At 37.9% G+C, this 13678-nt stretch overlaps 1 protein-coding gene and 1 long non-coding RNA gene across 2 annotated transcripts in view; one reads left to right on the plus strand and one right to left on the minus strand.

The window, feature by feature from the left end:
- LOC309509619 overlaps positions 1-13678 on the minus strand; it is a 404791-nt gene that overhangs the window by 268205 nt on the left and 122908 nt on the right. The gene's annotated exons all lie outside the window — the stretch shown is intronic.
- Positions 1-13678, plus strand: part of sugct (succinyl-CoA:glutarate-CoA transferase) — a 144519-nt gene that overhangs the window by 117541 nt on the left and 13300 nt on the right. The window lies entirely within an intron of this gene.

The following is a 13678-nucleotide window of genomic DNA, read 5'->3' on the forward strand; positions in this document are numbered from 1 at the left end:
ACCCCAATGCGGTTCTTCACATCAAATGTGAGGCACTAAAGAACCCAAAATGGAGCCCCGGACAACATACAGGCGCGAAATTGGCCATTAGCTGCCGTCGACTGTTAGCAAGTATTATGTAATGGATGTCAGGGGTGCATGTATCAGAGCTGAATCAGACCAAAATGGCTTTTTACTAAACAATTGGACTGCAATGAAGGTTATCAGATTACATCATCGGCAAATTGCTAATGACCAGGCATTCACAGGGATGCCTGTGTGGGCAAAACTACAGGAATGCATGTTAAAAAACATCGTCCGGCTTTTTTTTAAGGCACCAGAGAGCGAGAACGAAAAGGGCTCAGAGGATGTTTTTGTGCCGCTGATTGCGAGAAGCTGCCTCATTAGTGATTGTGCAGGACAGTGTATTGTGAGGCACTTCCCAAAATAAACCCCTTTATTTAAACCAAAGGCCCTTGGCAGAAGCTTCTTGTTAGCTGAGTTTGCGGTTCTCTGGAATCTGACCAGCTAAGGTGAACATTTGATGATGTGGGAACGTTAAGAGAGTATTTCTGCTTCTTTAGAAGAGTTAAAGCATAAATCAGTCCGATATTGCAAAAGATTCTTTGTGTGACTTCCTCCCACACTGAAAAAAACAAAACAAATATATATATATATATATATATTTTTTTTTTTTTGTGTGGGAGGAAGTCACACAAAGGGCCCTATTTTAACGATCTGAAACGCAAGTGTCAAAGCGCAAAGCGCAAGTAACTTTGTGGGCGGGTCTCGGCGCTGTTGCTATTTTCCCGGCGGGATAAATGACTATTGCGCCAGGCGCAAATCTAAAATGGGTTGGTCTGAAGTAGCTTCATTATTCATAGGTGTGGTTTGGGCGTAACGTGAAATAAACCAATCAGAGCGTCATCTCACATTCCCTTTAAGAGCAAACGCGCTTTTTCCATAGCGGATTGCTATTGAAACGGCGGATTTGCCAGGCGCGCGCCAGGAGCGGTTCACAGCCAAGGAGAGCAACGCTCTCGTCACGGCCGTAAAAGAGAGAAGTTACATTGAAATGGAGAAACCCACCCAAATTAACTTCGGTTAAACAGGCGTATGATAATTTGGGTAAATGTGTAAGCTAGATGTATGCTTTTATAATAAATAGTCTATCTATCTATCTATCTATCTATCTATCTATCTATCTATCTATCTATCTATCTATCTATCTATCTATCTATCTATCTATCTATCTATCGTAATAATGTATTCAAAAATGAAAACTGCTGCTTCTGTGTAGATGAGAGAATCAAAGTGTAGGCTATGTGCGTTGTGCACACGCTACATTGATTATGGCCAAGCATGCGCCCTTAAAATAGCATATGAATAACATGCGCAACGCGCCACTGACTTTAAACTATTTTTTCCTGGTTAGTGGCGCAATTGTTTTCTAAACCTGCAAAATAGCATGAATGAACGTTTGCGCCGGAACACGCCTCCTCTTTGCGCTGAACCGCCCCCGGGAGCGCAAGTGTATTTCCTAACTTACCGACATGCTTCTGTGGAGGGAAAAGTCCGCTTTGCGCGGGTGCAAAATAGGAATGATACATGCGTCGGTGTACAAAGTCACTTGCGCTGGGTGCAAGATAGGGCCCAAAGAGTCTTTTGCAATATCGGACTGATTTATGCTTTAACTCTTCTAAAGAAGCAGAAATACTCTCTTAACGTTCCCACATCATCAAATGTTCATTATACAGTATATTATTATAAGGAAACATGGAATTAGTTTCCATTGTTATGCTGATGACACTCAAATATATATTTCATCACGGCCGGATGAAAAGGCTAAATTTTCCAAATTGACAGAGTGTGTTAAAGATATAAAAGATTGGATGACGCGTCATTTTCTTTTAATAAATCCAGACAAGACAGAGGTAATACTTATCGGTTCAAAAAACCGCCCACAAAACCTCGCACAATACAACTTTAACATCATAGGATGTCCTGTTACTTTATCCTCTACAGTAAAAGACCTGGGTGTTATACTAGATTGCAACCTGTCTTTTGAAAATCATATTTCATATGTTACAAAAACAGCCTTTTTTCACCTTAGAAACATTGCTAAGCTACGTAATATGCTATCAGTTTCTGATGCAGAAAAGTTAGTTCATGCATTCATGACCTCGAGACTGGATTAGTGTAATGCTTTATTAGCTGGTTGTCCTGCATCCTCAATAAACAAGCTACAGTTAGTCCAAAATGCCGCCGCTAGAGTTCTTACGAGATCAAGAAAATATGATCATATAACACCGATTTTATCATCACTGCATTGGTTACCTATAAAGCTCCGTATTAATTACAAGGTATTGCTACTGACTTATAAAGCCCTAAACGGCTTAGCTCCAGTCTATTTAACGGATCTTCTATCGCCCTATAATCCATTGCGCTTTTTAAAGGTCCCATGACATGAAATTTTCACTTTCTGAGGTTTTTTTAACATTAATATGAGTTCTCCTAGCCTGTATGGTCCCCAAGTTTCTAAAAATTTCAATCGGTGTAAATCGAGCTTTTGCTATCTTTCTCTGCCTTTGAGAAAATGGAGGCTCATACGCGCTGATCTTGAATCTCCTCCTTATGACGTCATAAGGAGGAAATGTTACCTCCCCTGTCTCTGCTTTGCCCGCCCAGAGAATATTTTCCGCCCATGAGAAAATGCCCTAGGAAGTAGGAACGCGCGTGCGCGATTTTAGTTTGTCCACGAGAGATATCATGGCTTTTGAGCGAGCGAAGCATGACAATTGCTCAATAATTGGATGTACAAATGAACACCGGAGGGTCAATACAGAGCTGGGCTTGCTGAACGTCTGAAACTAAAGTCTGGATCACTCTCTTTGGCTCAGCTACACACCTCGGACAAGTAAGTCAACTAATGATATATAAGTGTGTTGCTTTACTGTTTATGGTTACCTAGATTTTACACGTAGAATGTGGCTGTAACATTAGCTATGCAGTTATGCAGTTTATGTGTGTGAATACACACACTGTAACGCGAGTGTTGTACACGTCTTTGTTATTTGGATAACCGTTTTCCTGTTGGTTATATGGCGCGCGCCATATCCGCATTTCAAGATCGCAGAGCTTGATGTAATTGTAATAAGATAAATACAGACGTTACAGATCTCTCATGAAAAGGCAACAGTAGGTTCGCGTTAGCTACATGATAATAACTGTAAACCATCCGAATAAAGTACTGTATCCAGACATAATATTTTAAACTAACCATTCGGAAACGTCCTGCTGGAGCCGCTGAGTTGCAACTTCTTCATCCGTTGCTTCTCCATCTGGATCAGATTCTGGGTCAAACTGAAATGCTTGAAAGACTGCGTGTCTTTGTGCCATTGCTATATCCAACGTAAACATGCACGCCACGTTACCGTTGCGCAAGATGGTCAAGGCCACACCCACCCTCCCCCTTGCGCCGCCTTTCTCCTCCTTTCTCCTCCTTATTAGTATTTAAAGCTACAGACACCGAAACGGCCTGCCTGAAGGAAGCTCATTCTGGGACTGGCTTGTAGTGGCTATAATTCTGCACTGAGGCTGAATTTTTAGAAAGAGATTTCAGATACAGTACTAGGGACCACTAATGACTATATTAAAGCCTACAAAAAGTAGCATGTCATGGGACCTTTAAGATCACTAAATTCAAGGCTTTTGGTCATACCTAGGATATCCAGAACCACCAAAGGAGGGAGAGCATTTTCACATTTGGCTCCAAAACTCTGGAATAGTCTTCCTGATACTGTTCGTTGCTCAGACTCGCTCTCCCAGTTTAAAACTAGATTAAAGTCGCATCTCTTCAGCCAGGCATTCATATAATCCTACAGTTCAAACTACAATCCGGCCTCTAGCTCATAAATGCCAGAGGAGAACTGGCCCCCGACTGAGCCTGGGTTCTCCCAAGGTTTTTTTTCTCCATTAGGTCACCTGATGGAGTTTTAGGACACCATTAGGTCACTTGATGGAGTTTTTCGGTTCCTTGCCACTGTTGCCTTTGGCTTGCTCAGTTGGGGATATTTTGGGGATATTTAATTTAATTTTATCAATCAATAAATTCCTCTTGAAACAAACTTTGTTGTATTATTTTAATTTAATACTGTGAAGCTGCTTTGATACAATATGTATTGTGAAAAGCGCTATACAAATAAACTTGACTTGACTTGACTTGACTTGTATATATATAATTTGATCAGTATTTCTGTTCTCCAGTAATAAATATGTAAACATCCTTAAATATAAATTTACTTCAGACGCAAACTTGTATAAGATACACTTAATTCATAATATATTCTCTAAAAACAGGTCTTAATATCTAAGACCATTGATAAATGTATTTTGTTTTCAAGGATGTTTAAGTAATAAAACAAAACATACTAATTAGGAATATAAATTGAATCTGTTCCTGTTAATGGTCATTAAAATATCCCTAGGAAAGCTATAGGAAATGTTTATTTTTATTTTTTTATATATATTAATATTCAATAAATAATTTAATTTCATAAAAGTTTGGTAACACTTTATTTTGATGGTCCACTTTAGACATTCTGTTGTAACGTTGCACCTACATGTCAACTAACTCTCATTAGAGTATTAATTGAGTATTAGTAGACTGTTAGGGTTCAGGTTAGTAGAATAAGTTGACATGTACTAGCAAAGTTACTTATAGTCAGTAAATTGTCTGTTGGTGAACAATGAAAATAAAGTGTTAGCAGATATTAAGCAGACAGACATACTCTAATGAGAGTTAGTTAACATGTAAGAGCAATGTTACTTATAGTCAGTGGTGGAATGTAACGAAGTACAAATACTTTGTTACTTTACTTAAAGGTATAGCGGAGGATCTTTCCAAATTTTAGATAAGACCCGCCCTCTCCACTTTTTGAAAAGTTTGATTGATTCACCAGAATGATTGACAATTAGGAGGACCAATAGTTTAGACTACCCACCAGGAAGTAAAACATCCTCCGCTATACCTTTAAGTAAATTTTTCACGTATCTGTACTTTACTTAAGTAGAATCAATAGTGCATACTTTTGACTTTTACTTCGTTACTTTTTGCAGCAATTATTATACTTTCTACTCCACTACATTTCTACAACGTTTCGTTACATTTTCGTATCAGTTTTTCCCCTGCCAAAACAGGGATTGAAAAAAATCTCCATGTTTTTGGTGCTGACGCGTTCATGGTGGCGCTGCCAATAAAGCACATAAAAGCTGTCACAAAGAACCGGCAAAAGTAATGAATATGTCAAATATAGCAAGGAGACATTTTAATTGTTTATTAATAAACAAGTGTTTTCTGTGTCGGCTGCAAAGATGAGGTTGACAATACTGATACACGATCTTCGCAGTAGTGAACGCGCCAGAGAGAAATGCGCATTTCATACGGATGAAATAAGCAGAGCAGTCTGTTTTCTTTCGTTTTGAATTGTTCTGTTTAAAAGTACACATTTAACCCTCTGGAGTCTGAGCGGTTTTTTGGGCCCTGGGGGTGTTCTGACATGCTCTGACATTTGTGCTTTTTTCAGTTGCTTATAAACATATTAATGGCAAAGGTGTAAATTCACTCTATATAGCACAAACAGGACTACAATAATATGTGAGCCACATGTATGTACATGTTTTCATTTTTGAGAGAATAATGTTTATGCGTGGTTATCGAAAAAACTAAAAATTTAAGTTTTTGAAATAAGGCCACAAAACACATACTAAATATGTGGCAATAAGACTTTTGACTAATGGATGTCATCGCCTATAGTTTTTTCTTCAAAATTATGTGAAAATAGTCTTGCTTTATCGTTTACATAAAACCATACATTGATTTAAATTGATGTAAAACAGGTTTTGCTTGGAAAGCCAATATGCGAGGGGGGCGTGAACGAGGAGTGGTTTACACCTTAGAATACAATGTCCCACCCACTCTGCATAATGATGAGCCATTCACTCAGGTGTGACACTGACTGAGCCACAATGCAAGAACAAAATATATATTTAGAAGAAGACTTATATTGACCATTTAAGATTTTGCTTACATCTATCTTGTAAATATGTTTTGCTATTTTATTAAAACGGTTACAATTACAACAATAATTACAATTTCAACAATATTTCAAGTGTACTCTTTCTTTGTAAAAAAGAATGATTATAGGCCTACATTTTATCTATGTATTCATTAGTTTTAATATAGCCAAAATTGGAACAGCTAACATCTTAGTTGATGACTTTATTTTTGACAAAAATTGTATTTTATATATAGAAATTGCTAAACAAAAGCTTATTTGATGTGGCAGTATATTCTACAGTAAAAACTGTACCCAAATCTACTAAACAAAATGTTTTCTTTCATATTTCGTCTGACTGTAACGTTGTTTTCATGAAATATTAGGGCATATTGTTAATTTGCAGTTTAATACGTTGCTTATACAAATAGCCTACATTTTATTTCAACATTCAGTCGATTTTTACTCATCTCAGTATAGCAATACAGTTTGCTAAAACATCATCATTCATTCAAACACGCGATTTAAATTTAAACTGTCTTTGCCAGCTGTGGTAAACAGCGCGCATCTCTGCCGTTTATTCATTCATAAACAGAAACCCACGTGAAGAAATTCACGTGAGAAGGAAAAAACGTACTAGTATTCCTCAGCTCGCTCCTCGATATACCCGCACTTCTGAGGGACATTTTCCATTATTATTATTCCTCACAGCGCTGCAAGACGGTGTAAACAAGTAATGATCTAAATAAACTTGTGTGTTTTCTCGAGCTGATGGGGCCGTTCACAGGATTGCCTCAGCCATTTGCGTTTGAATAGTGCGCGCTCTCCGTGGGCGTGTCACATTACATCTGAATTAGCTGTAATGAGGTCGTCTGGAATCGCTCTCTTTTAATACAGATTTCACAAGATGAGAATATTTGTTTTTTATATAAATTACTTCATTTAAAAGAAGAGAATTCAAGCTTCATGCCTGTGTGTCTGTATGTCTGTTTGACTGAGTATTCGCTGAGTTATTGTTAATTTCGGACGCGTTTCAGAATGGACTTCACTGGCAGAGAGAAGGCAGAACTCGTTTCGGGTTTATTTTTCTTTATTCGGCAAAAAGCACAACACTTTGTTTTTATTGTGAGTATACACAAAAATAATACACATTTAACAGAATCGATTGATTTATGAAACTCCTATGGAAAATCAAAGTCAACAGAGTATTTATGAGTTTCTTTTACACTGATAAAAAAAAAAGCGAGCTGGTATCGCCGGCGATACCGTCGACCTCAGGGGGTTAAAGCTGTCTAAAGATATATTTATCAGGTCTGTGAGGCAAGTAGGATACCTTATACGCTGAGTTTCGGTTCATTTATGAGACGCGCTTCAGTTCACTCGCCGGCGCCTACGTGTCGTGATTATCTGTTTTCTACTATATTTACTTCTTATTTATTAAATGCTGGCAATTCGTTGATGAAACATTGATTAAAATTAAGATACAATTAATACAAAACGAAATTCACTTTAAAAAAAGGCTTTGTGCTTTCTGTTTGAGGTCTCAGTGAAAGTTTTAAAGCAGTCTTTTAGTGCCGCTTTCAGACGCTTTTTTTCGTCTGTAACATTGTTTTTCCTCATAAATGGGAACACGAAAAATTAAATAAAATGAATATTTTATGTTCTGTGGAGGCCAACCCTTCTTCATCCGGTGGGTATTACTTTTAGTTTTTCGCAGTGTAATTCATAGAATTACAAAAAAATATTTTGCTACCTAAAAGTTAAAGATTTTTTGTGTCCCGTAACGCATGTGTAGCCTTGTCTATTTCCCATTAAATATAAAACGCATACTGATATTTTTCAATATGTATTAAATGCATTTTCTGAGAATTTATATTTCAAGTTTTTACTGCAAATGTCCCGTTTATAACGATGGAATTGCCCAATATTAAATTATTTATCCTCATCTAGTTTTGTGGTGTAGGTCTACGTACTGTATTGTATAATGTTAACTTCAAAAAAGGGGTGTGTCGTGATTCTGCCTTCTCACACCACGACACAGGTTTGTAGGTCTGAGTGTAGTGATTTCGGATTCATATTGCAATATGAATATAGACATTAAGAATATAGACATTAAGAGAATAAATTGTTATGCAAGTACTTTTACTTTTAATACTTAAAGTACATTTAAAATCAGGTACTTTTTACTTTTTACTTAAAGGAATAGTTCACTTTGAAATAAAATTTTGGTATGTTTTAGCTTACCTCAAGGGCATCCAAGATGTAGGTGTCTTTTTTTCCGCAGTAGTTTCAATTTTGATATTTTTAGGTCAAACCGTTCTTGTCTGTCAGTCAAATAATACAAGTCTATGGTCACCACCTCAAAGAGCAAGCACAGAGTCCAAATTAAAACAATTCCACATCGTCCAAATTAAACAATTCCCCATCGTAAGTACACATTGATGGCCTAAGACACGAAACGAGCGGTTTGTGTGAGAAAACGAACAGTATTTATATCGTTGTTACCTCTTGAACACAGCCGCGTCCAAATGATCTGAGGGCGCGGGCGGGTATAGATATATACACTAGATGTCGCCTTGGCTACTGCAGTTCATTGGAATGAAACCGTTTTCTCACACAAACCGCTCGTTTCGTGTCTTAGGCCATCAATGTGTACTTACGATGGGGAATTGTTTAATTTGGACGATGTGGAATTGTTTTAATTTGGACTCTGTGCATGCTCTTTGAGGTGGTGACCATAGACCTGCATTATTTGACTGACAGACAAGAACGGTTTGACCTAAAAATATCAAAATTGAAACTACTGCGGAAAAAAAGACACCTACATCTTGGATGCCCTTGAGGTAAGCTAAAAAATACCAAAATTTTATTTCAAAGTGAACTATCCCTTTAAGTAGGGTTTTCATTGTGGTACTTCTACTTTTACTAAAGTAAATATGTCTCTGGTTATTTGTACTTTTACTGAAGTACTGAGATTCAGTACTTCCTCCACCACTGCTTATAGTCAACAGAATATCTAAAGGGGAGCATCAAAATAAAGTGTTATCAAAAGTTTTATAAAAGTGGTCTACAGTATATGACTGTTATGTATTGCAAGTCATACTTTAAGTGAGGAAATTTGAGTGAATCCCCCAAAGACACACACACACGCACACACATACACACACACACAAAATGTCTAGCCCATGTTCTCATCCAGAAATAAAGAATTTAAGTAAATACATATTTGAACTAATGCCGTTCTGCCATTAACTGCGTCTAGACATTGTTTTGGAGTCTGGATGGGTTAGGGATAGAGTCTGTCCTTACTGGAGGTGTGCAATATATCTTAAACTTCCACTTTTCTCAGAGTTACAACGATTTTCAAGTTTATGTTCATAGTTATCATTGTAATAATCACACTTTGTGCGAACAGGCTTTTATTGTGTTGGCCAGAGCTGTGTAACAAAAGTTTTCCAACAAAAACAAAACAAAAAAACATACAACGACAGCATATGGGTTTGGACTGGCATGGGCGAGTAAATAATGTCCAAAAAAGAACCATTTGGATTTAAAAAGTCTTCACCACTTGAGCTATAGTAACAGTCAGCAAATAATACAAATAATTGTTAGGATTCATGACCAATTAAAGTTAACCATCTGTAATTCTGTTATCAGAGTAATTGCTACTACAGTTCTTGGCGTGTGGTTTTATAGAGCGGTTCAGTGGATCAGCCCACCCCGTAGAGTTTCTCACTGCTGTGAATTGTTCTTTTCCTGACGTTAGAGGGTTTGATGTGTTCCATAATAACACACTGATTTTTACCATCTTCTAGAACACTATGTAATTGTCTATGTTTTCCACAAGAACCCATAAACGCTGATGCACATTATATGCTCTTTAGCTGTCATTCCCAGAGAACTACCCCAGCTCTGAACGCTAAATCTAAACTTCCTCAAGTGTGAAAACACTGTGTGTGCTTTGCAGTGAGACTGCTTTAGTTTATGTTCATTTAAAAGTAATGAATTCTTAAAACGAATAAAGTAAAGAATAATTTCAGATCAGTGATGTCCCCTACAATGATGTCCCCTACAGTCGTTTCCACATCTTGCGCAGTGAGGTTGGTTAGTTTGGTCTGAACTGATAAGATGTGAGCTTCAGATGATTTGTCAAGATTTGTGGCTGTCATCTGTAACCTTATTGAAACATATACAACATACTTGCTTCCCCCATATTTCCCCATAGTTTCCCCGTCCTCCATCTCGGAGCCGGGCAGGATGTAGGAATGTAGTCCTGAGGGAAATTTTATGAATGAGAAGGTACGGACATGAGATGGTGAGAAAGGCTGTAGGCAAAGTGCATCTCCTCTGACGTAAGATTCCCCAACTCCCCCAGCGGTCTCCTCTGGTCAACACTGAAATGTGATATGAATTGACAGGTGAAAGGTCAGGTCTCAAAAAGGAGTCCTGCTTGTCATTGTGATGTTTACCAAACAGACATTCTTCTGACTATAACTAACTTTTCTGTCTACTAACACTAACCCTAACCTAACAGAGTTAGTTTGCAAATTAATGAGTTAGTTGACATGTTTTTGAAAAGTTACTTAAATATCTAAAGTGTACTATTGAAATAATCCTGTTCTAATCAGCTATTTAGCGTTTGTTGTGACATTGCAATCTTTATGGGACATTTTTTCCTGTTTGTTGCTAGTTGAAGGCAACATGAACCAGTTTACAATGTGTTCACTGGCGTCAAGGCGGGACAACCTGTCACTCACTTGAGATCGACCAATAGCAAATCACAACCATCCAATCAATTCCATATGGACAAAATTAAGTCCTGCCCTGTGTTTTTCTAGAAGCCATTTCACTCAGATATACGTAACAACAGACTATCGAAACTTCTGTCTCAGTTACACTTTGGAAAATTCCCATGTGGATGGAAAACGTAGGGCTGGGACAAAATATATTGTTGTCCTTCTCCGTGCGATATGATAATCGATACGCTGGCGCCAAATATCGATTTTATTTATTTATTAAAAGTAGGCGCTCTAAATAGATTTCCCTGCTCACAGCGTCGCTACAGTACTTCATGGCTCCTCGATGGGCGCTCAACACATGAATGAGGGAAACGTGAACATAAGTTAACTAGCCTAAGAAAATTTTCCCTAATATATCCACTGATAGACGCCTTCTTTCAAACTGTGAAAGAAGTCTATTTACAACATGATTTTGAAGCGTTGATCTTGTAGCCAATCACAGACATATATGTTGAGCGTGTGAACAAAATGTGGTATCGTCACATTTAAAAAATAAATAAATACCAAAATCGGCACATTTGACAACACTATTCCCTGGGTTATTTTAAAGGTAGGTAGGAATTGTCTAAGAAACTTCTTTTCCAAATTTGTTTAAACTTTATTTATATATCAATACATAATTAAAATGTAAGTACTCTGAAAAAGAAAGTATAAAAATCGAGTGTCTGTAGACCTCTCACGACTGTTTTAAAGACAGCTCATTATTTCCATTCACTCCACCCCCTCCCTTCTGGGCTCCTTCCAAAGCCACGCCCCCAAAACACATGAACGCGCGACTCCGACCGCTGAGCTGGAAGAGGCATTATTTACCTGAGACGAGCGGAGAGGAGCGCAGTGCATGCAGTGACATCATGTCAGAATCACATGTAATAAAAAAATCGAACTTTATCATTATGAATATAAACAAATAAGATGTATTTTAGTACTTACTATCAAGCTAGCATTGGTAAAGTTTAAAATATATTTTTTTGATTCGCTAACTAGCTAGTTATATCTATAAGGCAAAGCTAAAAACAGGTTGCATTGATACACGTTTTTCCATTACCATCAGTTACACTGTGATGAAGATGAATTTCGTGTAAGATTCATAACATATATGGTGTTCTGCATGTAAGAGTTTCCATGATGAAAACTCCAGAGACAAGTACCGCATCGTCAGCTCGAGGACAGGTCCGGGGTCGAGGGCGAAGCAGAGGATGTCGTGCAAGAGGCCGTGCAACTAGGGTCCGAGGATATTGACACGCGTTTTATTTCTTTGTTTATCCAAATACTTTTTGTTCATTACCTTTTCTAGTACTGTCTTCCTTTTTTTGCCTTGTTTGCCTTCGCTAACTGCATATATGCCGGTAATGTGAATTTTGATTGCTCTTTCTCTGCCATTGTTTTGCTATTCCTAGGTTCCGTACCTCTTGAATTCCTCAAATCAAATGGGTGCGCAGAAGTGGGCAGATCCTGTGGCAAAAGGGTGGTTGCCATGGTTGCGAGAGAGAGTGACAGTCGCCTAAGCCAATCCTTTGTTTCGTCCCGGATGGAAATAATGAGCTGTGTTTAATGCAGATTAAACGGTCTAGAGTCACTCGATTTCTATACTCTTTTTTTCAGAGTACTTACATTTTAATTATGTATTGATATATATAGAAAGTTTAAACAAATTTGGAAAAAAGTTTTTTATCAAATTCCTACCTACCCTACCTTTAAGGAAGCTGGTAAACACTGAGATGAGATAAAAGTCGATAAGCAGTTAAATGTGTCAGTTTACACACAAAGAAAAGTTTAAGCTTTTAAAAAGTATAAGCTTAAAACTTTTTGTGCTGTTTTCTAACAGTTTGGGCTTGAATAAAGAGAGAGAACCTGCACTTCACGGGCATTTTGTTTTCATAGTTAGACAGATATGGTGATTTATCATTATAAGATTGTCTAGCAATATATCGATTATAGCAGAATTGCAGAATTGTGATATTATCGGTATCGTGAGTCATGTATCGTATCGTGAGGAACCCTGTGATTCTCATCCCTAATTGATATTCTAAACTTTCCATATACCCATACTTAAATGTGTGTGTGTGTGTGTGTGTGTGTGTGTGTGTGTGTGTGTGTGTGTGTGTGTGTGTGTGTGTGTGTGTGTGTGTGTGTGTGTGTGTGTGTGTGTGTGTGTGTGTGTGTGTGTGTGTGTGTGTGTGTGTGTGTGTGTGTGTGTGTGTGTGTGTGTGTGTGTGTGTGAGACCATAAAATAATTCATAATTAATTTTTATGAAGATAAAAGCAATCGTTTCTTCAATTTAGCGTAGCTTTATGTACATTAATGGCCTATTCGCACAGCTAGAACACACAAACTTACTCTTCAGAAAGAATTCAAGAGGGAAACGTCGTTTCGGACACAAAGGCTTCCTGACAAGATGACAGGTAGATCAGTAAAGCTGCAGATGATCCTTTTCACATCAAAGATAAGTTTCAGATGTCTCTGGGGCCTGAGTTTGTGTGAATGAGAGCGTTTATGTTCACAGTCTGTCAGATCCCCTTGAAACACAGAGCTGCTTTGACGTCACCCTGAGCCAGCTATCTTGGGTTGTTAGCGCTGATATTGCCGTAATTCTCCCTGTAGACTTACTGAAGTATGCACTATAAACATCTATGATGCAGCAGGGACTGCTCTCAAATCATAAGCCTTGGCATTTCTTTTTCAGAAGCTTAGTTTTCCCTCAGGCTGTTTTGATTTCAGGAGCATTCAGGTCACCTTCCAATTCTCATAGAGAGTGTGTGTGTCGCGTGGCAAGGTCTCACAGGTCTGATGATACACATTATCTTACTTTTGAATTCAGTTTAGCATCTCTCTGGGCTTTTCCA

Source organism: Leuciscus leuciscus (genome assembly GCF_965113295.1).
Source record: "Leuciscus leuciscus genome assembly, chromosome: 11".
Lineage (NCBI taxonomy): Eukaryota > Metazoa > Chordata > Actinopteri > Cypriniformes > Leuciscidae > Leuciscus > Leuciscus leuciscus.